The 25,658-nt window shown below is 34.5% G+C and overlaps 1 protein-coding gene across 3 annotated transcripts in view; it reads left to right on the top strand.

Annotated features, from left to right (window-relative positions):
• LOC102804719 (ER degradation-enhancing alpha-mannosidase-like protein 1) overlaps positions 1–25,658 on the top strand; it is a 388,700-nt gene that overhangs the window by 68,245 nt on the left and 294,797 nt on the right. The window lies entirely within an intron of this gene.

Below are 25,658 nucleotides of genomic sequence, written 5' to 3'. Positions count from 1 at the left end.
CATGAAAGAAATCCCACATTTTTACGATCCCTATAAATTCTTTATCTCCTTATACTCAAACGAAAAGATGGATGCGATAAATGAATGTGGACTGATGTTTCAGAAAATCTAATGGACCAATAACTTTAAAACACTATTATGTACATGTATGTAATCCCCCATCCATTTTACAAGGCTTAAGCTGATGATGGGTTAATCTTGTAAATATCCAATTTTAAGCTTGATCTTACCTAGAATGCATTTATCCCATTGTATCTTTGAGTGATAATGGTATTTTGAAGAATTGCAAAAGACAAGTCAAATGTTGTACGTAGGACCATTCTGATGTTGTACATGTATAACCCACAACTCTGGGAATATTTCATGACATACTCTACAACTTTTGGAATAACCCATTGCATATCTCATGGCATGGCATGGCATATATTGTAATAGTAATAATACTATGAATTACAGGAGATATTAAAATTTAGTGTTTGTTTCTAAAAATGGAGATGGTTAGTAGTTGACATGACTACAAAAATATTGGTATTTTACCTTAAGGTATAAGTAATATATTTTTTTTTGTAAATTTCACTAAAATTACTCAAGTACTGGTTTTCATTTGGTGATAAATACAAAGCTAAACAATTAGTGAAAATAGCTCAAATTCCTATTTTACATTACTTTATATTTGTTTGTCATAAAAAATTTCATAAATTTTATATTGGACATACACTTTTATTTTTAGGCCCCGTTCGGACGAAGTCCGAAAACGGGGACTTATAATTCGGTCTCCGTGCGTTAGTGCGTTAGTGCGTCCGTGCGTCTGTGCGTCCGTGCGTCCGTCCGGAGTCATATCTCAGAATCCCTTGGACCGATTCCGTTCATTCTTTGCATGTGCCTAGTACTTTATGTGGGACATATGCACATGCTTTGTCAGTTTTCATTCAAATTTAGTACATAGATCATACATGTTAGGATACATGTCCCCGATCGTCTGTGAGTTCCTGAGTCTGTCCGTCCGACCGTCCGTGTGTGCGTATGTCTGTGCGTCAGTCTATCCAATGTCATATTTCAGAATCCTGTGGACTGATTCCGTTCATTCTTTGCATGTGCCTAGTACCTTATGTGGGACATATGCACATGCAGTGGTTTAGCGATTCCATTCAAAATGGCCGACTGGCAGCCATCTTGTTTTTTGAAAATGTTGTATTTTGGACATGCTTTGTCAGTTGTCATTCAAACTTGGTACATAGATTATACATGTTAGGATACATGTCCATGACGATTTATTTCGCAATTGGATCAAAGATGGTCGACTGGCAGGCATCTTGTTTTTGTTTTTTTATGCGGTATCTTGGACGTGCTCTGTCAGTTTTCTTTCAAATTTGGCACATACATGTACTTTATACATGTTAGGATGCATGTCCATGACAATTTGTTTCAAAATCTGGTCAAGGATGGCCGATTGACAGCCATCTGACTTTTTGGCCTTACTACTATATTTCCACAATTTATGTACCATTTTTATTCGTATTTGGCACATACATCATACATATCAGTGTGTTTCATAATCAGATCAAAGATGGCTGAATAACGGTTGTTTTTATTTTGGCTATATTACTATGACACGAAACAAGTGTTTTGATGTAAATAAACAATCTGTTGTATACGCCACTTGGAACTCAAGTTTCAAGGACACGCTCGCGACAACCCCTCCGCTTTAATATGACGAGCACAAAGAGAACTTAACGGGGACTGTGTCATTTTCAATGACTTGTTCATGTCTTAACTTATTTATCATACATGGTTTTATAGATTTGTTGTACTATGTCAAAAATACAAATATTTCATAGCAAATTTACTTTTTTATTTGTGAACTTAGCTGTGCATGCTGAAAGTGAACTGTGAATGACACTGCAATTTTTTAAACTCTAGTTTGTTTAAAAATGATATTACTTTTAGTCAAGTAATTTATTCATGAAAACATAAATTTTATAAAGTCTCAAATAAATTGTCTTGAAAAATATTAAATTTAGCATAAAATGATTACTTGGCTGCAGTTAATCTAGATATGCAAGGTAGAACATTAATAAATATACAGTTGTTGATAGACCAGTACATGTAGACAGAGAACATTAATAAATATACAGTTGTTGATAGACCAGTACATGTAGACAGAGAACATTAATAAATATACAGTTGTTGATAGACCAGTACATGTAGACAGAGAACATTAATAAATATACAGTTGTTGATAGACCAGTACATGTAGACAGAGAACATTAATAAATATTCAGTTGTTGATAGACCAGTACATGTAGACAGAGAACATTAATAAATATACAGTTGTTGATAGACCAGTACATGTAGACAGAGAACATTAATAAATATACAGTTGTTGATAGACCAGTACATGTAGACAGAGAACATTAATAAATATTCAGTTGTTGATAGACCAGTACATGTAGACAGAGAACATTAATAAACATACAGTTGTTGATAGGCCAGTACATATAGACAGAGAACTCTAATAAACATACAGTTGTTGATGGACCAGTACATGTAGACAGAGAACATTAATAAATATTCAGTTGTTGATAGACCAGTACATGTAGACAGAGAACATTAATAAATATACAGTTGTTGATGGACCAGTACATGTAGACAGAGAACATTAATAAATATACAGTTGTTGATAGACCAGCACATGTAGACAGAGAACATTAATAAATATTCAGTTGTTGATAGACCAGTACATGTAGACAGAGAACATTAATAAATATACAGTTGTTGATGGACCAGTACATGTAGACAGAGAACATTAATAAATATACAGTTGTTGATAGACCAGCACATGTAGACAGAGAACATTAATAAATATACAGTTGTTGATAGACCAGTACATGTAGACAGAGAACATTAATAAATATTCAGTTGTTGATAGACCAGTACATGTAGACAGAGAACATTAATAAATATACAGTTGTTGATAGGCCAGTACATGTAGACAGAGAACATTAATAAATATTCAGTTGTTGATAGACCAGTACATGTAGACAGAGAACATTAATAAATATACAGTTGTTGATAGACCAGTACATGTAGACAGAGAACATTAATAAATATACAGTTGTTGATAGACCAGTACATGTAGACAGAGAACATTAATAAATATTCAGTTGTTGATAGACCAGTACATGTAGACAGAGAACATTAATAAACATACAGTTGTTGATAGGCCAGTACATATAGACAGAGAACTCTAATAAACATACAGTTGTTGATAGACCAGTACATGTAGACAGAGAACATTAATAAATATTCAGTTGTTGATAGACCAGTACATGTAGACAGAGAACATTAATAAATATACAGTTGTTGATGGACCAGTACATGTAGACAGAGAACATTAATAAATATACAGTTGTTGATAGACCAGCACATGTAGACAGAGAACATTAATAAATATACAGTTGTTGATAGGCCAGTACATATAGACAGAGAACATTAATAAATATACAGTTGTTCATAGACCAGTACATGTAGACAGAGAACATTAATAAATATACAGTTGTTGATAGACCAGTACATGTAGACAGAGAACATTAATAAATGTACAGTTGTTGATAGACCAGTACATGTAGACAGAGAACATTTAAATATACAGTTGTTGATAGACCAGTACATGTAGACAGAGAACATTTAATTATACAGTTGTTGATAGACCAGTACATGTAGACAGAGAACATTAATAAATATACAGTTGTTGATAGACCAGTACATGTAGACAGAGAACATTTAAATATACAGTTGTTGATAGACCAGTACATGTAGACAGAGAACATTAATAAATGTACAGTTGTTGATAGACCAGTACATGTAGACAGAGAACATTTAAATATACAGTTGTTGATAGACCAGTATATGTAGACAGAGAACATTAATAAATATACAGTTGTTGATAGACCAGTACATGTAGACAGAGAACATTAATAAATATACAGTTGTTGATAGACCAGTACATGTAGACAGAGAACATTAATAAATATACAGTTGTTGATAGACCAGTACATGTAGACAGAGAACATTAATAAATATACAGTTGTTCATAGACCAGTACATGTAGACAGAAAAAGTCGCATGAATAACTGATAACAATCATATTTTATTTAATAAAAGTAAAATATTCAGACCACACATAGTTCTTTTTGACCATAAGATTGAACTGAACAGTGCAAATATATGCATTCTATGTATGGTATGGTATACATAATATGCATTACAATTGTATGAAAGTTTACATAAAATACTTCATTAATTAATTTATAGTTAATAAGGAAACATGAATATGTTTGAAGACCATTCTAGGTTAAGTTCATGTTGACATAATAGCCATTAATTTTAAGTGAATTTTGGTTCAATTAAAGTATAATTGAAAAAAGTCCTGAATTAAATTGTGTAATGTTATGTCTATCTTCTACATGTTTTTCTAATTTGCTTCATTTTATTGGCTTTAAGACAAGCAGTTACACACATTTTGACTAGAAAATACTAGCTAGAAATAGGTCAGGTGTTTTCAGACTACGAATACATTAATACAAGTGCACAGAAATAAGACCTTCACAAAAAGTGGCATATTGTGAAATGTGTCATTTGCCCACTCTCTGACAACCTGACAGTTTTTCTACCCATGAATTAATCATCCCTGGGAGGCTTGAGTTAATTCAATGTCAAAGGTCATGATCCACAATCTTATTTGACTACATGACTTCCATTCTGTTTAGATACATCAACTTTTACAGAAAGTGTTCCAATAGAAAAATCTAGGACACATTGAAAAGTGTATCTGTTTCAATTTATACCCCAGATATTTATGACTGATAACAAACACCAGTAATGGTCATCAACATACAGGTGAGAAATGTATCATATGCCTACAGGCATATGAATTTATTCTGCACCAGCATATGACTGAAATACCCTGACATTATATGTTTTGATCTTATTATGCTAGAACAGTTGTTACATTAAGACAGAATAGTTGCTATGGGAACACTCAATCTGGACATTGTACATGGTTCATTGAACCAGAAAATCATCCACATATTTGCTCCTATAGAAAAAGACATTGGACGCCTGACCATTTAACAAAGTAAATAAACACTGGTAAAATAATACAACACAATAAACATATTACTCATTAGAAATTCATTTGACAATTAGTTTAGTGGAATACCTTATTTACACTGGATGTGTACCATAATGTTTCACCGATACATGTAGCTATGACTCAAACTTTGAGTTGAATATTATGTACATACAGATAATATAAAATTGAACTTCAAAAGATTTATTTCACAGGGGTCTCCAGGCGAGTTACCAACATGGAAACAAATTCCTCATCTATATTATTATTATTATCTTTTATTTCAGGACAATCCCATATAAAAAGTAAGAAAAAAAATATTAACATATTACACAGTATGCATTAAATAAAATCGACCACGCCACATTTGCCATATACGTGATTTAAAAAATATATCACTAGATAATAAATTGATTAAAACAGAGTTCTTACTCAACAAAATGCATTGCGAAAAACTGTAGCACATTTTTCTAAGTTTAAGCTGAAAATCATCAATATGTAGTCTGACGAAAGTCTCTGTTATACTACTATTAAAAGAACGAGAAACATTACATATAATTCTAAGAGCATTGTTATACGCAACACGAATACGATTAAAATCTGCCACAGTAAAATCCGACCATAGGTAACTACAATACAAATTTGAACAATAACTACGAAATAGCGTACACTTAACAGGAAGAGAACATTTACTAAATCTACGCAATAAAAAGTTGGCTCGAGCAAACAATCCACGTATTTGTTTTCTTATACAAATACTGTCTTTTCCGTCCTGGGTAAAATGATATCCTAAATAACAGTACTGACTAACAAATTTTAGTGGCTTGCCATTAAGATAAACATTGGGAACTCGTTTAATGCCACACTGGGATGGTAAATTATACATACAGACAGATTTCTTAAAATTGAATAAAATATCAAATTCATTGGCTTAATTCTCACGCTTCTTTACAAGAAAATTCAAACCCTTAATAGAAGGAGAAAGCAAGATAAGGTCGTCAGCATAAAACATATGGTTAATGAACATACTGTTAATTTTAAGTCCAACAGAAATATTCCCAAGTTCAATACTCAGATCATCAACATATAAGTTAAAAAGAAAGGGAGATAAAATACCCCCCTGTCTAACCCCATTAGAAACTCCAGACGAGTCTGACATAACAGAACCCCATTTAACATAGAATTGCTGAGAATTATACCAATACATCAAAAGTCTTACAATAAATAATGGAACATGACGTTCAATAAGCTTTTTAAAAAGGGACCAATGCTTGACACGATCAAAGGCCTTCTACGCATCCATGAAACATAAAAACACAGTGAATAATATAAAGTGAATTATCTGTTTTTTAGCTCCGCTGTCGACAAAGTCGAGCGGAATTTATCATATGAGTAATTGCCCGTACGCATCCGTCGTCCATGTCAATGTTTTACATTTTCGATTTCTTCTTGAAAGCTACAACTACTACTACTGCTTCGATACTTGGTACCTTGGGTAGACCTCTCTCAGATTTGTTCATTTCGTGATGATATCTTCAATTTTCCAATTTTGGTGAATATTTTTTTGTCATTTTTGGTAAAAAGTGATATTTTCGACTTCTTGTTAAAAAACACAAGTCCAATTGCTTTTATATTACATATATAGGTACTGCATGTGGACCTCTTTCGGATTTGTTCATTTCGTGATGATATTTTTAATTCTATTATTTTGGTGAATATTTTTGTAATTTCTGGTTAAAAGTCTGGTTGCTTTGATTATTATACATATAGGTACTACAGGTAGACCTCTCTCAGATTTGTTCATTTCATAATGATGTCTTCAATTCTCTAATTTTAATGAATATTTTTGTGATATATTCGAATTCTTGTTGAAAACAACAAGTCCAACTGCTTTATCAAAAAAAAAAAAAAAGAATTTACAGTCCAATTTGTATGATAGAGCAGAATTTATATTTTAAAGGGCAGTAGTCATCGTGCCATGAATACATGAGATATACATGTATGGGCCTCATATAAACAAAGATGGCGACTTTGACTGTTACAACAAGTATGCTTTAATTAGGTATTTTTTAGATGATTGGAAGGTATCAAAGGAGTCATTGGTGGTACTTAGTGCAAGTCGTGCCCAGATAAAACCGCATACTTGTGATTTCTGAGAGAATGAGCGCATTGGATTGTGGGAAAGTCAATGTTTATCAACACAAATGTTGCACATGTGACCACCGCCCTTCAATTATCACTCACTCAAAGGAATTACTTAATTACTTGATAATCAATCAATCAATCAATTAATTATTAATAAAATAATTGTTCTAATTAGTTATTCATCAATCAATTAATCAATTATTAAACATTTTATTAATTAGAATAATTAGACCTGTGGGTGAGGGGGAATTAGGATGGTATCTCAAGTACTGCGATCATGTGACCTTTAAACTTTGACATACTTTGAGCTGTATATTCTGAAATGGTTGCAAAACTAGAGAAGATAATAAATCTGCTGTAATAAAAACAGCATATCAATATTCATAATTTATAGTTCAATTACCATACACAAATTAATCATTTAATTAGGTATTACTCAATCAATATTATAAGCATTTTATTAATCGAAAAATTATGTAATGTTGTTATAATAGTTTCCACATTCAATTAATGTTAAAATCCAAGCTAAAACAATACATGTAATTATGTATAGACTGAAAACTTAACAACAATTTTGTGACATTTTAAACTTATGAGGTTGATGTATTCGCTGTTCTATTTGTATAAAATAAACAAGCAGCCTGTCAGCTGAGATAGCTCTGCTGTTAGCAATGCACATTTCAATTAAAGAACTGAAGATATCATTAGAAAATGAACAATATGTATAGTATCAAAGCAACAGGACTTGCTGTTTTCAACAAGAATTCAAAAATATCACTTTTCACCAAAAATAATCATCAAAATTAGCTAATTGAAGATATCACCACGAAATTAACAAATCTGAGAGAGATCCACATGTAGTACCTATATATGTAATATCAAAGCACCAAAATTAGAGAATTAAAGATATCATTACAAAATGAACAAATCAGAGAGAGGTCCACATGTAGTACCTATATATGTAATATCAAAGCAATTGGACTTTTGGTTTTTAACAAGAAGTCAAAAATATCACTTTTTACCCAAAATGACAAAGATATTCACCAAAATTAGAGAATTAAAGATATCATTACAAAATGAATAAATATGAAGTAGTTATGTTTTGTGGTTTAAACTATTTTCTCATCCCCTCTGCTGTAAATTTCGTAAATTTGATTGCAATTTCATCCAGTTATAAAGATAGACAGATAACAATTGAATTTTCATGGATTATTTATCTATGTCATTCTGAGACTAAACTGAGATATGTTTTTCAGACATGATAATTCCTATCTCTAGAACTGTCTATATTTGGCAACAGATGCGAACATCCTTTTTATACTGAGTCACAGTGTACATGCATATTCTAGAAGTAAACAAGTAGAATTCTGGTAATTCCGGATGAAGATAACGTCATTCAGGATGAACCCTACAAGCACGCACACACAGTTTCATTTTTAAATTTAAACTATTAGTGATATGATTAAGATGAAGCACTGTTAAAATAAACCAATATTGCGGAATAAATAAAGAAACCTGTATTATGGTATAAAAATAATATACACTTTCTAAAATGAATGAAGAAGTTAGATAAATTATATAAGGAAGAAATATTATGGTATATAAAACTAAGAATCAGGTTAATCAATGAAATTTTGTAACCTAATTATCACTATTTATATGTGTAAATACCCTAATATTATTTATTTTACCATTTGACAACCTCCAGTCACATCGTTGTTATAGTGCTGTAGATTTGTTCATGCCTAGTGTCAAATATTCAAAGCATTTAGTAGGAACAATTAAGGAACATTGTGCTAAGTGGATGGAAGTATTTAATTGCACTCCCCTTCCACAATATGAACAACATCATTAAGAATCCAAGCTGAGAGGGCTTGGAGGTATATTGCTATTATTCAGATTTTCTGTTTTTTCTATGCTTATTTGAAAGAACCACTGAACAAAATGGTCTCACACTTTTTACAATGATAGAGGGCTAATGTGAACTGGTGCATCTGACATTTGATTGATCATGTGTGTTAGATGGCCATTTTGGATTTGAGAAGATCTGGAGCTATTTTGGATTTGATCTGAAAAGATCTGGAAATGCTCTGTTCTCATAATTGCTGGGTCTCTGCAATCTGCAATTTATGTCATATGACTCTTTGTGTCATAATTTAATTACTGACAAATGAAATAAAATGCTTAAAATTCTTCTTACCACACTGATCTGAAATGTTTTGCTTGTACATGTAGCATCTGTGTATCAAGTGCATTAAAGTTTGAGAATAGTTGGTCACATTGTTGATCCTGTGAAACTGTTTACGGCTCTAATTCTATCATTGTTTCTATCTTTAACTACTAACTTTTAACCAAATTAGAAATGTCTGTTGTGTAGTTAATGCTACTGCACATGATATGAGACAACCCATAACATAATTATGCTCATTAAGGTATTTAGACCAAATAACCAATTGCTCACTAATGAAGTAATTCTTGTAAAAACTAAAAATAACATATGGAGTTGAGTCTGATATGAAAGATGATATTGTGAATCTGAGTGGAATTTCTGTGCTCCTTCACAGTAATTTGTCAAACTCATGTACATTACCTACAACATATCATCTCCTTTCTATGTAATAAGACACTATTCAGAACCACTTTGACAACACAATTTGCATTACATTCCTGCCTGTGGTCAGCATAGATTACCTACCGGTATTTAGTTCAGCTTCTGTGTATCCCAATCATATTTTGACTGAAGCTATTTACCTAAACATACTTCTGTACATTTATACACCTGTATGCAAATATTGTAAGGTGTTTAGCTATTTGGAAATGAATTCCTGGAAATATGAAAGGAATTGATTGTACTTTGTCTGAAAAATACTCCTAGCATAAGAAAGGCATTCCCTTCATTTTTGTAAAATTTTTAATTTTGGAAGTTGAATTCAAACAGCCAATCAATGAGCACATTGCACACAAACATCATTTGAAAATGTTCCAATATTATTCAATTGGCCAATAGAAACCTTGTTTAAGTTTGAATTGTAGAATTAATATACCCGATTTATAAAGATGAAGGGAATGCTATTGTTGTGCTGAAAGTACCATTGAAATTAATGATTGTAATAAAGTTCATTCAGTGTTAACTGCGTCACTGTGCTAATCATAAATTATCTCTTTACTGATGGAACTTAAATTACAATTATCAGAGAAATATGAATTCTATGGTAATTCTTTTCACAGCACATAGCCACATGTAACATTCTAAAGAATATATTACTTCTAATTGGCGTTGCTGAGTGTAAAATGTATATTTGTGTTGGATGGTCTAGTGTACATGTATAATGTAAATTAATGTCATATCTTCAATAAATATTTGAATTATTAGCTGTGTTGATGAGCTAGTCTTACCATGAGCTATCAAATAACTCACTGCTAAGACCTGGCACAACCATCATTTGGAGTCTGTATTGGCAATAGATCCTGGACACAAATAGTCTCTAAAAATCTCATTGTAAGAACTACACAGCTTGTGTTTTTGTGTTTCTCCTTTCACCATGTATTTAAAGAAGTGAACATGACAGAAGATAATTGAACACTAAAAGAAGTCTTGTAGATCAGATCTTGTTGGTCATTTAAGTCTAAAGTCTGAATAGAAATATTTACATAATTGTATTGGGTATTCAATTTATTTATTTATTTATTGATTGTTATTATACATGTATTACAATGTTTAATATACAGATATAAACTGACTAGAATTTTGTTTTGGTTTTATAAATTACTAGAGTCTAATGTCAGTGCTAAATTTGTTTCTTCCTGTAAACACTTTAAATGTCAAATGATTAAAAATACATGGTATTAATTTTTGTTTTGCTCCATCCATTTTGTGATTAACTGCTTCTGCAGACTGACTGAATATGACAGATCAGTTTTGTAAAAGCACTTAACATGAAATCCATCCATGTAATTGCCCAAGATCTATCCATGTACACTATAATAACTCAACATCTATGTGGGAATGGAACATGCAATAGCTGCTAGTGCTGAAATGACTACCATTCAGCTATCTTGACATGTGAAATGTGAATGATTCCATCCAGCTATCTTGACATGTGAAATGTAAATGATTCCATTCAGCTATCTTGACATGTGAAATGTGAATGATTCCATCCAGCTATCTTGACATGTGAAATGTGAATGATTCCATCCAGCTATCTTGACATGTGAAATGTGAATGATTCCATCCAGCTATCTTGACATGTGAAATGTGAATGATTCCATCCAGCTATCTTGACATGTGAAATGTGAATGATTCCATCCAGCTATCTTGACATGTGAAATGTTAATGATTCCTTTCAGCTATCTTGACATGTGAAATGTGAATGATTCCATTCAGCTATCTTGACATGTGAAATGTGAATGATTCCATTCAGCTATCTTGACATGTGAAATGTTTATGGAACTCTTAATCCATGTTATTTACTCGTTTTTAACTACATTTACAAACTTAATTATTTAATTGAAAATGAATGGAATAAAATCAACAGGAAATAGTAATTCGTGTCTCTATATAGAGGAAAATAATTTGATTATGATATTCCAAACCTTGATGTTAACAGCTTTGTTGTTGTCTCAATATAAATTAGAATATGATTACAAGCTAAATATTCAATATGTTAGTCAGTCATAATATTCTACTAGCCATTTAATTTTTTCTGCTAAGAGTTCTTAATATTTGATGGAATTTGAGGCAAAATGTTGGCGAAAGTTGCTGTAACTCTGAGTCTTCAGGACCCTTCCCTCAGTGGGATTTTCACAACTACATGTACAACTTGTAATTTCATGATTTTCAGTGACTTTTGAAATTCTAAAAAAAGTTGTCTTTTTTTATCTGAATGTAGTATATGCGTGTGTATATTAGGATGTGGTCACAATATATACAATCTTTTTTAGACATTCATTTTGTCTATTCTGATTTGATTTCAAAAAGAAGTATGCTATGAGTATTTTCTATCGTATTTCATTTACAGGTATCTGTCTAGTCATTTCTAAGAAAGTATAAAAAATATCTCTATGAAAAATTCATCTTCCTTGGTTTAATAACAACTGTGCTAAAAATAGAAAATTCTTGTAAGAGTATTATACATAAAAACCTATTTTTTATTACTAAACAATAAACTGTCTTTGAATAACCAATTAAGTCAGTAAGATACTCACCCTGACCCAATAACCAAAAAACCTTCGACTTTCTTGTTAAATAAAAAAAAAAATTAAAATTATATTGTCTTGTTTTTCATGACTATCTCATTCGGTGGCACATAGTGTTAGATTTTGTCATTAAAGCTTTGAATGAGTCATCGTGTTGTTAGCTCAAATACACTGGCCTCTCTGGAGAATTAATGTATTTGAAACTTGACATAATAAAATACAAGTGGGGCTGGTTATGTATGTCTGAGCTAGGGTACTGTATGGTATGCTATATACATTAGGTATATATTGTGCATTATGTGTAAGTAGCTATATTTATAATAAGTGATACATGTAATAGGAAGGGTGTTTGTGTCCAATATCCAAAGCAGGAAACTATATTTCCGTCATAAAAAATTTCCCAATTTTCAGTCAATTAGATTAACCTTGAACATAAATAGATTAAAAGTCTTTAAAGGCATGTCCCTGCTGTTGCATATGTAACTGTAGTGTATTACTGTACAACACCATATGTTATACAATATACAAAGGATACTTAAGATACAGTAATGTATGATATGCAGTGACGTGAAAGCTGAAAAAGATTCCTGTGAAATGCAAGATAACATTTCTGAGTTTGTCTGTGAACAATTACTGTTCATCTCCAGATCATTTTTGATATGTTTGCTTATTCACATACATCTTTCAATGAGGCAAATTGTAACCGTAACACCATTCTAAGTGTCCACTGCATTTTGTTGAGGCAATGGTTTGGAAATATGTTAGAGTGATGCACCTGGAATGGGAGCGCTTTAAATCACTCACATTTTCATTGCATATCACTGTACATGGTTATAAATGTTGCATCGTCTTTGCTCCTTGACAATACTTGCATGTATAATGCCATGAAAACTAATTGGTTTAAAATAATATTAATCAGATTGATTAATTCAGACAGACAAGATTACCAGCACCTTAGAAATAAATCAAATCAATGGAAAATATGTACCTGTTACAATGGAAAATAGACATCGTTAATGACAATAGAAAAACAGTAACTAAAAAAATAAACTAAGAACATATAGAGTGTTTAAACAAAATTGAAAATTATCTCATTGAGCTAAAAAATCCAGAACTGTGTGAAACAATGACAAAATTTAGACTCAGTAACCACTACCTTAAGATAGAAACAGGTCGCCATAACAAGACTCCATTAAATAACAGAATATGCGAGGTCTGCAACACAAAGTAAATTGAGGATGAGAAACATTTTCTGTGAACATGTCCTTAGTAATGCACCCAAAGTGATAAATTGTTCATTCAGGCTAAATAAATTAATAAAGAATTTAAAAATAACAATAATGGATACAAATTCATTTTGTGATGAGCAACAAACACATGACCATTCCTCTTTCTAAAAAATGCGCTTGAAATGAGACAACATTGCCTCCTAAATAATTAAATATTCATTCTTTTTTTTCTCATTGACAACTGTACGTTGTACTCATTTCTATTGATATGTAGGTATTTGAAATTTTATTATTTTTTTTATGTATTTGCCTTTAATATTTGTAGTTTATTATTTTAATTTTAATAAGATTACTAGTTGTTTTTCTTCTTTAGTTTTGTCTTTAACTTTTATAATTGTAGTTTTTTAGTGACCTTACTGCTGTACTTTCTGAAGTCAGTGTTGTGTCAATAAACATTTTGAAAAACAACTGAACATGGGCAAAGATATTAACACAAAAGTAGGAAACTATATTCCCACAAAGTATCCAATTTTGTTGCTTGAATACTGACTGTAGTGTATTACTATAGTTGTTTGCAGTAAATATGACTTGATAAAAATCTACAATGCAGGTCATAAAAAGGTACAAGTTTTTAACATTCGGCAGTATTATTGGGATAATGTTTGAAATGCATGCATTAGTCATGATTTATTTGATACAATGATTTACTAAATCACCTATTTGATACAATGATTTACTAAATCACCTATTTGATACAATGATTTACTAAATCACCTATTTGATACAATGATTTACTAAATCACATATTTCACATTCCTGAAAACTTAACTATTAGGGAATGCAAACAGATGAATATAGAATATTTTGCACAAATTTTTCCATAATTATGTTTATTTGATCCAAAATGATTAAAACAATTATAAAAAAAACTTAAAATAGGTAAATAGTTGCACCACCATTTTTGTGGATAATATTAATTAAATTAGATTAAAGAGTTAATGAAAACAATGGGTTATTCATTAATTGCTACGACAAGTCTTTGTATAATTTAGTTTTAAGTGGTCAACATGAGTGTAGATTACTGTTTACTTCAGTCAACTAGATTAGATGGGTGATAGAAAATAACTTTTATTGAAAAAAAAAACACTGTAAATAACAATAAAAATATCAGCTCTCTTGAATTAATTCAGGTTTTGGTTGATTTATCTGTGTGGCATCTAAATTAAATCAGCCAATAAAAGTTTATCGTAGTATAATCCTACTTTGTAGTTGGTAGGCATTTCCACATTGATAAGTAATTGGTCTAATTTGTAAAAAAAACTAATTAGATTTCAATTTATTTTCTATATTTATATTGTCTGGGTGTGGCAATAAATATGGTATACCAAATAAGCAATACATAAACCACACCAGAACAATACAGAAATATCCAATGGGAAGTATAATGGTAGTTAAACACACATTGTTTGTGTTCATCATGTTTATACAAGCATAGCTTAAGACTGAATGATTTAGTACTGGTAGCCATGGAAACATAATGACTATATTCATATTAATTCATTTATTATTAAAAATTTATGTTCATACGTTCATGAACACTGGGCTGAGTGTATAACACATGGTACTTAATAAACATCTTGATATGACTAAACAAGCAGCCTGCCAGCTGATATACATGTAGCTCTACTATATAGTTATAAAGTTGAGAATAGTCTTTCTTACCGAAAATCACAAAAATATCCAAGAACATTTGAGAATTAAACTGATCATCATGAAATGAACGTCTCTGTCAAATGTCCGCAGAAAATGGCTACATATGAAATATCAAAGCAACTGGGCTAGTTGTTTACAAGAAGAAAATAACAATTTCAATCACAGATGACAAAAATATTGAGATTGAACATATCTGAGAGAAAACCAGCCAGGATACCCAGACAGCTGATGGGTTTTTTTAGCTCCGCTGTCGACTTTGTCGAGCGGAGCTTATCATATGAGTGATTGTCCGTCGTCGTCCATCGTCGTCGTCGTCCGTCGTCGTCGTCGTTCGTCGTCCGTGTCAATGTTTTACTTTTTCGACTTCTTCTTGAAAACTACAAGCCTGAATGCTTTGATACTTGGTGTATATGTACCTTGGGCAGACCTCTCTCAGATTTGTTCATTTCATGATGATATCTTCAATTCTCTAATTTTGGTGAATATTTTTGTCATTTTTAGTAAAAAGTGATATTTTCGACTTCTTGTTGAAAACCGCAAGTGTAATTGCTTTGATATTACATATATAGGTACTACATGTCGACCTCTCTCAGATTTGTTCATTTTGTAATGATATCTTTAATTCTCTAATTTTGGTGAATATTTTTGTTATTTTTGGTAAAAAGTGATATTTTCGACTTCTTGTTGAAAACCGCAAGTCCAATTGCTTTGATATTACATATATAGATACTACATGTCGACCTCTCTCAGATTTGTTCATTTTGTAATGATATCTTCAATTCTCTAATTTTGGTGAATATTTTTGTAATTTTTGGTAAAAAGTGATATTTTCGACATCTTGTTGAAAACCGCAAGTCCAATTGCTTTGATATTACATATATAGGTACTACATGTGGACCTCTCTCAGATTTGTTCATTTCATAATGATATCTTTAATTCTCTAATTTTGATGAATATTTTTGTCATTTTTGGTAAAAAGTGATATTTTCGACTTCTTGTTGAAAACCTTTGTTCATTTTCTAAAGATATCTTCTGTTCTTTAATTGCCATGTGCATTGCTAACAGCGGAGCTATCTCAGCTGACAGGCTGCTTGTTAAATGTAAACTTGACATTGACAAAAAAACAGTGACATGAATAGCTCTGCTCAACTTGCACATGAATTTCTCTCTTATTTCTCCCTACATTTTTTGGAAAAGTGGAATATCCTAGCATTTTATGATGTCAGACTTCTGTTATTATTAGCAATATAAATTTCTACTATATAGACATGTAGTACATGGAGAACGCAAACTGCAACACTATGCATTGTGGGTCTATAAATGGATTCCTCATTGATACACTATGAATTGTGGGTCTATAAGTGGATTCCTCATTGATACACTATGCATTGTGGGTCTGTAAGTGGTTTCCCTCATTGATACACTATGCATGGTGGGTCTGTAAGTGTGATCCATTATTGATACACTATGCATGGTGGATCTGTAAGTGGATTCCTCATTGATACACTATGAATTGTGGGTCTATAAATGGATTTCTCATTGATACACTATGCATGGTGGGTCTGTAAATGGATCCCTCATTGACACACTATGCATGGTGGGTCTATAAGTGGATTCCTCATTGATACACTATGCATGGTGGGTCTGTAAGTGGATTCGTCATTGATACACTATGCATGGTGGGTCTGTAAGTGGGTTCGCTCATTGATACACTATGCATGGTGGGTCTGTAAGTGGGTTCGCTCATTGATACACTATGCATAGTGGGTATGTAAATGAATTCCTCATTGATACACTATGCATGGTGGGTATATAAGTGGATTCGTCATTGATACACTATGCATTATGGGTCTGTAAGTGGGTTCCCTCATTGATACACTATGCATGGTGGGTCTGTAAATGGATTCCTCATTGATACACTATGCATGGTGGGTCTATAAGTGGATTCATCATTGATACACTATGCATTATGGGTCTGTAAGTGGGTTCCCTCATTGATACACTATGCATTATGGGTCTGTAAGTGGATTCCTCATTGATACACTATGCATTGTGGGTCTGTAAGTGGTATCCCTCATTGATACACTATGCATGGTGGGTCTGTAATTGGTATTCCTCATTGATACACTATGCATGGTGGGTCTGTAAGTGTAATCCCTTATTGATACACTATATGCATGGTGGGTCTGTAAGTGGATTCTTCATTTATACACTATGCATTGTGGGTCTGTAAGTAGGTTCCCTCATTGATACACTATGCATGGTGGGTCTGTAAATGGATTCCTCATTGATACACTATGCATGGTGGGTCTATAAGTGGATTCGTCATTGATACACTATGCATTATGTGTCTGTTTGTGGGTTTCCCTCATTGATACACTATGCATTATGGGTCTGTAAGTGGATTCCTCATTGATACACTATGCATTGTGGGTCTGTAAATGGATTCCTCATTGATACACTATGCATGGTGGGTATATAAGTGGATTCGTCATTGATACACTATCCATGGTGGGTCTATAAGTGGTATCTCTCATTGATACACTACATGGATGCATGGTGGGTCTATAAGTGGTATTTCTCATTGATACACTATGCATTGTGGGTCTGTAAGTGGGTTCTCTCATTGATACACTATGCATTATGGGTCTGTAAGTGGGTTCCCTCATTGATACACTATGCATGATGGGTCTGTAAGTTGTATCCCTCATTGATACACTATGCATTGTGGGTCTGTAAGTGGGTTCCCTCATTGATACACTATGCATGATGGGTCTGTATTAAAGTGGTATCCCTCATTGATACACTATGCATTGTGGGTCTGTAAGTGGGTTCCCTTATTGATACACTATGCATGGTGGGTTTGTAAGTGTGATCCCTTATTGATACACTATGCATGGTGGTTCTGTAAGTGTGATCCCTTATTGATACACTATGCATGGTGGGTCTGTAAGTGTGATCCCTTATTGATACACTATGCATGGTGGTTCTGTAAGTGTGATCCCTTATTGATACACTATGCATGGTGGGTTTGTAAGTGTGATCTCTTATTGATACACTATGTATGGTGGGTCTGTAAGTGTGATCTCTTATTGATACACTATGCATGGTGGGTCTGTAAGTGGATTCCTCATTGATACACTATGCATGGTGGGTCTGTAAGTGTGATCTCTTATTGATACACTATGCATGGTGGGTCTGTAAGTGTGATCCCTTATTGATACACTATGCATGGTGGGTTTGTAAGTGTGATCTCTTATTGATACACTATGTATGGTGGGTCTGTAAGTGTGATCTCTTATTGATACACTATGCATGGTGTGTCTGTAAGTGTGATCCCTTATTGGTACACTATGCATGGTGGGTCTGTAAGTGTGATCCATTATTGATACACTATGCATGGTGGGTCTGTAAGTGTGATCCCTTATTGGTACACTATGCATGGTGGGTCTGTAAGTGTGATCTCTTATTGATACACTATGCATGGTGGGTCTGTAAGTGTGACCCCTTATTGATACACTATGCATGGTGGGTCTGTAAGTGGATTCTTCATTTATACACTATGCATGGTGGGTCTGTAAGTGTGATCTCTTATTGATACACTATGCATGGTGGGTCTGTAAGTGGATTCTTCATTTATACACTATGCATGGTGGGTCTGTAAGTGTGATCCATTATTGATACACTATGCATGATGGGTCTGTAAGTGGTATCCCTCATTGATACACTATGCATGGTGGGTCTGTAAGTGGTATCCCTAATTGATACACTATGCATGGTGGGTCTGTAAGTGGTATCACTTATTGATACACTATGCATGGTGGGTCTGTAAGTGGATTCTTCATTTATACACTATGCATGGTGGGTCTGTAAGTGGATTCTTCATTTATACACTATGCATGGTGGGTCTGTAAGTGTGATCCCTTATTGATACACTATGCATGGTGGGTCTGTAAGTGTGATCTCTTTTTGATACACTATGCATGGTGGGTCTGTAAGTGTGATCCCTTATTGATACACTATGCATGATGGGTCTGTAGTGTGATCTCTTATTGATACACTATGCATGGTGGGTCTGTAAGTGTGATCCCTTATTGATACACTATGCATGGTGGGTCTGTAAGTGTGATCTCTTATTGATACACTATGCATGGTGGGTCTGTAAGTGTGATCCCTTATTGATACACTATGCATGGTGGGTCTGTAAGTGTGATCTCTTATTGATACACTATGCATGGTGGGTCTGTAAGTGTGATCCATTATTGATACACTATGCATGGTGGGTCTGTAAGTGTGATCTCTTATTGATACACTATGCATGGTGGGTCTGTAAGTGTGATCCCTTATTGATACACTATGCATGGTGGTTCTGTAAGTGTGATCTCTTATTGATACACTATGCATGATGGGTCTGTAAGTGTGATCCCTTATTGATACACTATGCATGGTGGGTCTGTAAGTGTGATCACTTATTGATACACTATGCATGGTGGTTCTGTAAGTGTGATCCCTTATTGATACACTATGCATGGTGGTTCTGTAAGTGTGATCCCTTATTGATACACTATGCATGATGGGTCTGTAAGTGTGATCCCTTATTGATACACTATGCATGGTGGGTCTGTAAGTGTGATCCATTATTGATACACTATGCATGGTGGGTCTATAAATGTGATTCCTCATTGATACACTATACATGGTGGTTCTGTAAGTGTGATCTCTTATTGATACATTTGCCATTAGTAGACAAAGTAAATTCCCTTTAGCCTTCTGATCAGTTCACATACCTGATGATGCTCTCACAAGAGTGAATCATTGTTATACCCAAGGACTTTAAATCATTGAATAATTTTGACTAGTTATTAACACTTCTACAAGTGATATGGTTATCTTATAGATTTTATAGCTACATGTAGTAAAATACTGTAGAAGGATTAATTATTCACTGGGTTTTAATTTTGCTTATTTCGCTGACTGGGAAATGCGCTAAATTAAAACCCAGTGAATATGTAAAATTTAGCATAGAACACAGTATCTAAATGATAAAATCGTGAATTTAAAACCCACTGAATATGCCTGAAATGGTAAATCAGCGAAATTTAAAACCCAGTGAAAATTAGTCATTTTACAGTAAGCTGAGCCAACTAAAGGAAGTTGCAGTGAGTCCATGAATTGTTCAATTGATTCTGAAAACTCAATCCTAGCATATGGTGACACACTTCCTAGTTGTGATAAGTGAAACATCATTATATAGTCATAGAGTATTCCAAGACTGTTAGAATTCATTTCGTATTTCTATTCTCAGCGGAATTCTCGTTGAATGATGTGTGTTCTCATATCAAGATTGATATGCTGGCATATGTGTATTTAAGCTATATTGATCCTACAGGGATTAGAAATAGAGTGTACTCGCTGCATTGGAACATATATATTTACTGTGGTGAGAATTTACAATTATCAATGCTATCTTTTAAAATATCTTCTGATCGAATATCTGAACAGGCTTTGGCTCATTCAATACCATGTATATTTATGTTAGTGTGTTTCGTATCTGGAACTATAAAGTACTGAGTTGATAATTTCCATTCCAACCTGCCGATGTGTCTTAACAGATGTGTCTTTCTATGAAGGATATAGTTTTCCATTAAAGTGAAAATGATTTTTTTGCTATTTATGTAGTAAGCAGATGATTTTGTAATAAAAAGATTTCAAATAAAATTCTAACTTTATTACATATCTATTGATGATTTTGTAATAAAAAGATTTCAAATAAAATTCTAACTTTATTACATATCTATTGACTTTAATAATGTATACAGTATACACTCTTATGTTAAGTATTTTGGGATGATTAATGCATACATGCAGTTTTATGATTTCAATAGTTGCATCGCTTTAATGAATACTGATATGATAAGGGGAATGTGTTAATAAGAATGCATTAATTATACACAGGATATGATGTCATACCAACAAGGCATTATGGAGTTGTTAAATAAGATGAATAGAGAAAAGATTCATTAGTAAATTTTATAGATGTGTTTACATAAAATGTGTTAGATGGGTATAATATTTTTAGTCATCAATTGAACACACTCTGTATAAAATATAAGAATGGTGACAATGGTTGATTTGGCCATGCAATGGTTTTTAATCCACTGACCATTGCAGTAGCAAAAGAACACACTCTGTATAGAATATCAAAGCAATCAGACTTGTAGTTTTCAAGAAGAAGTCGAAGAAGTAAAAAGTTAATGTGGACGACGACGGACACTCACTTATATGATAAGCTCTGCTTGACAAAGTCGACAGCAAGGCTAAAAAATTGAGTAGGTTTCCAACAGGGACTTTTTGTTGAAGGTGACAGTGGCAGCAAAATTGTTAATAATATTCAAATTAAAGTTGGCCTTTTAATCAAAAAATGATAAAAAACATCAGCTAAAAATGTCAAGATACATCTTGTATTCATTTCTCATATTTATATTCTCTGTATGTCTATCATTACTATACATGTACTTCACAGATCCATTCTTCTGTCTAAAATAACATGTGTAAAGAGGACAGCCTAAATTATACACCCTGTCTACATGTACAGTATTTGTCTTGATTTAAACATAATTAAAAATATTCTACATTTTGCTCATGACAGTTAAATTGTTCTAATTATTGACCAATCCAGGATATGTGATGTAAATGTAAATGCTGTCGTGATAATTGTGTTACAAGGAAAAACTAAAAAGCTGAAAAATTTACAAGTAACATACATGTGACACTGCTTATAATCATAACAAATTATAACAATTTATTTCTTACAGAGTAGTAACTACGATTTATAGTCGGTGTATTCATATCTACTTATTAGTTTCTAAAGGCCTCAATTTATGTCTTGTGCAATTTATATATCTGTATTAAAGTGCCTTCATAGCACCTGCTAGCTGGCAGGCTTTCAATGTGTGTGTTACCATGGTGATGATGATTATAAAGTGTAAGCAATTCTGATTGTCAACACGTTTCACTTTATTTATCGTTCCAATTTCAATGACTGGCTGGTTTTGATAATTAAACTGTAAATTCAGTGATTAGTGGTGTAGTTGTGTTCTCATATGCTGAGTACATTGTTGAAGTATTTGTTGTAACTTGTCTAAGAATCATGCCTGAAAAGAGAATCACTGAAGGGAATGGATGTCAACAATAAATCAGTGACAACCTGTACATAGACACAATAACGTTGTCATGATAAATGTGTTCCAGCTCATGATGTTAGTCAACTACTTGGAAAACCGATTATTTCAAACCAATTTTTGAGCTGATAATTAGTGTTTGTAGATACAATCATTGTTCATGGTGCCATATAACTTTCAAATACAGTAGTTAAGAGTACATGTAGTTGAATACATTTTGCTAGACTGGACTATAATATACTAGACCTGACTGGACTACAATGGACTGGACAGGGCTTGACTAAAATTGATTTGACAGAGCTGAACTAAAATGGAATTGACAGAGCTGAACTAAAATGGAATTGACAGGGCTGAGTCAGAATTGGCTTGACTGGGCTGGACTACAATGTACTAGACAGGGCTGGACTACAATGAACTAAACAGGGCTGGACTAAAATTGATTTGACAGAGCTGAACTAAAATGGAATTGACAGAGCTGAACTAAAATGGAATTGACAGGGCTGAGTCAGAATTGGCTTGACTGGGCTGGACTACAATGTACTAGACAGGGCTGGACTACAATGAACTAGACAGGGCTGGACTACAATGGACTTGACGGGGCTGGACTACAATGGACTTGACAGGGCTGGACTACAATGGACTTGACATGGCTGAACCAGAATGGGCTTGACAGGACTGGACTACAATGGACTTGACAGGGCTGGACTGCAATGGATTTGACAAGGCTGGACTACAATGGACTTGACAGGGATGGACTACAATGGACTTGACAGGGATGGACTACAATGGACTTCACATGGCTGAACCAGAGTGGGCTTGACAAGACTGGACTACAATGGACTTGACAGGGCTAGACTACAATGGACTTGACAGAGCTGGACTACAATGGACTTGACAGGGCTGAACCAGAATGGGCTTGACAGGGCTGGACTACAATGGACTTGACAGAGCTGGACTACAATGGACTTGACAGGGCTGGTCTACAATGGACTTGACAGGGATAGACTAAATGGACTTGACATGGCTGAACCAGAATGGACTTGACAGGGCTGGACTACATTGGACTTGACAGAGCTGGACTACAATGGATTTGACAGGGCTGGACTACAATGGACTTGACAGGGCTGGACTACAATGGACTTGACATGGATGAACCAGAATGGGCTTGACAGGGCTGGACTACAATGGGCTTGACAGGGCTGGACTACGATGGACTGGCAGGGCTGGACTACGATGGACTTGGCAGGGCTGGTCTACAATGGACTTGACAGGGCTGGACTACAATGGACTGGACAGGGCTGGACTACAATGGACTTGACAGGGCTGGACTACAATGGACTGGACAGGGCTGGACTACAATGGACTTGACAGGGCTAGACTACAATGGACTTGACAGGGCTAGACTACAATGAATTTGATATAGGGCTGGACTTGATAGGGCTGGACTACAATGGACTTGATAGGGCTGGACTACAATGGACTTGATAGGGCTGGACTACAATGGACTTGATAGGGCTGGACTACAATGGACTTGATAGGGCTGGACTATAATGGACTTGACAGGGCTAGACTACAGTGGACTTGATAGGGCTGGACTACAATGGACTTGATAGGGCTGGACTACAATGGACTTGATAGGGCTGGACTACAATGGACTTGATAGGGCTGGACTACTATGGACTGGACAGGGCTGGACTACAATGGACTGGACAGGGCTGGACTACAATGGACTTTACAGGGCTGGACTACAATGGACTTGACTGGGCTAGACTATACAATGGACTTGACAGGGCTGGACTACTATGGACTGGACAGGGCTGGACTACAATGGACTGGGCAGGGCTGGACTACAATGGACTGGACAGGGCTGGACTACAATGGACTTGACAGGGCTAGACTACAATGGACTTGACAGGGCTAGACTACAATGAATTTGATATAGGGCTGGACTTGATAGGGCTGGACTACAATGGACTTGATAGGGCTGGACTACAATGGACTTGATAGGGCTGGACTACAATGGACTTGATAGGGCTGGACTACAATGGACTTGACAGGGCTGGACTACAGTGGACTTGATAGGGCTGGACTACAATGGACTTGATAGGGCTGCACTACTATGGACTGGACAGGGCTTGATTACAATGGACTGGACTACAATGGACTTGACAGGGCTGGACTACAATGGACTGGACAGGGATAGACTATACAATGGACTGGACAGGGCTAGACTGCTATGGACTGGACAGGGCTAGACTACTATGGACTGGACAGGGCTGGACTACAATGGACTGGACAGGGCTGGACTACAATGGACCTTACAGGGCTAGACTACAATGGCCTTGACAGGGCTAGACTACTATGGACTGGACAGGGCTTGATTACAATGGACTGGACTACAATGGACTTGACAGGGCTGGACTACAATGGACTGGACAGGGATAGACTATACAATGGACTTGATAGGGCTGGACTACTATGGACTTGATAGGGCTGGACTACTATGGACTTGATAGGGCTGAACTACAATGGACTTGATAGGGCTGGACTACAATGGACTTGATAGGGCTGGACTACAATGGACTTCATATAGGGCTGGGCTGCATATATACAGTAAACGTGACCATGTTGGACTACAATGGACTTGATAGGGCTGGACTACTATGGACTTGATAGGGCTGGACTACAATGGACTTGATAGGGCTGGACTACAATGGACTTGATAGGGCTGGACTACAATGGACTTGATAGGGCTGGACTACTATGGACTTGATAGGGCTGGACTACAATGGACTTGATAGGGCTGGACTACAATGGACTTGATAGGGCTGGACTACTATGGACTTGATGGGGCTGGACTACAATGGACTTGATAGGGCTGGACTACAATGGACTTGATAGGGCTGGACTACAATGGACTTGATAGGGCTGGACTACAATGGACTTGATAGGGCTCCACTACTATGGACTTGATAGGGCTGGACTACTATGGACTTGATAGGGCTGGACTACAATGGACTTGATAGGGCTGGACTACAATGGACTTGATAGGGCTGGACTACT

This window comes from Saccoglossus kowalevskii, chromosome 3 (assembly GCF_978046115.1).
Source record: "Saccoglossus kowalevskii chromosome 3, keSacKowa6.1, whole genome shotgun sequence".
In the NCBI taxonomy this organism is placed as follows: Eukaryota; Metazoa; Hemichordata; class Enteropneusta; family Harrimaniidae; genus Saccoglossus; species Saccoglossus kowalevskii.
Note: the sequence above shows the minus strand (reverse complement) of the source record. Positions and strands in the feature narration are given on the sequence as shown.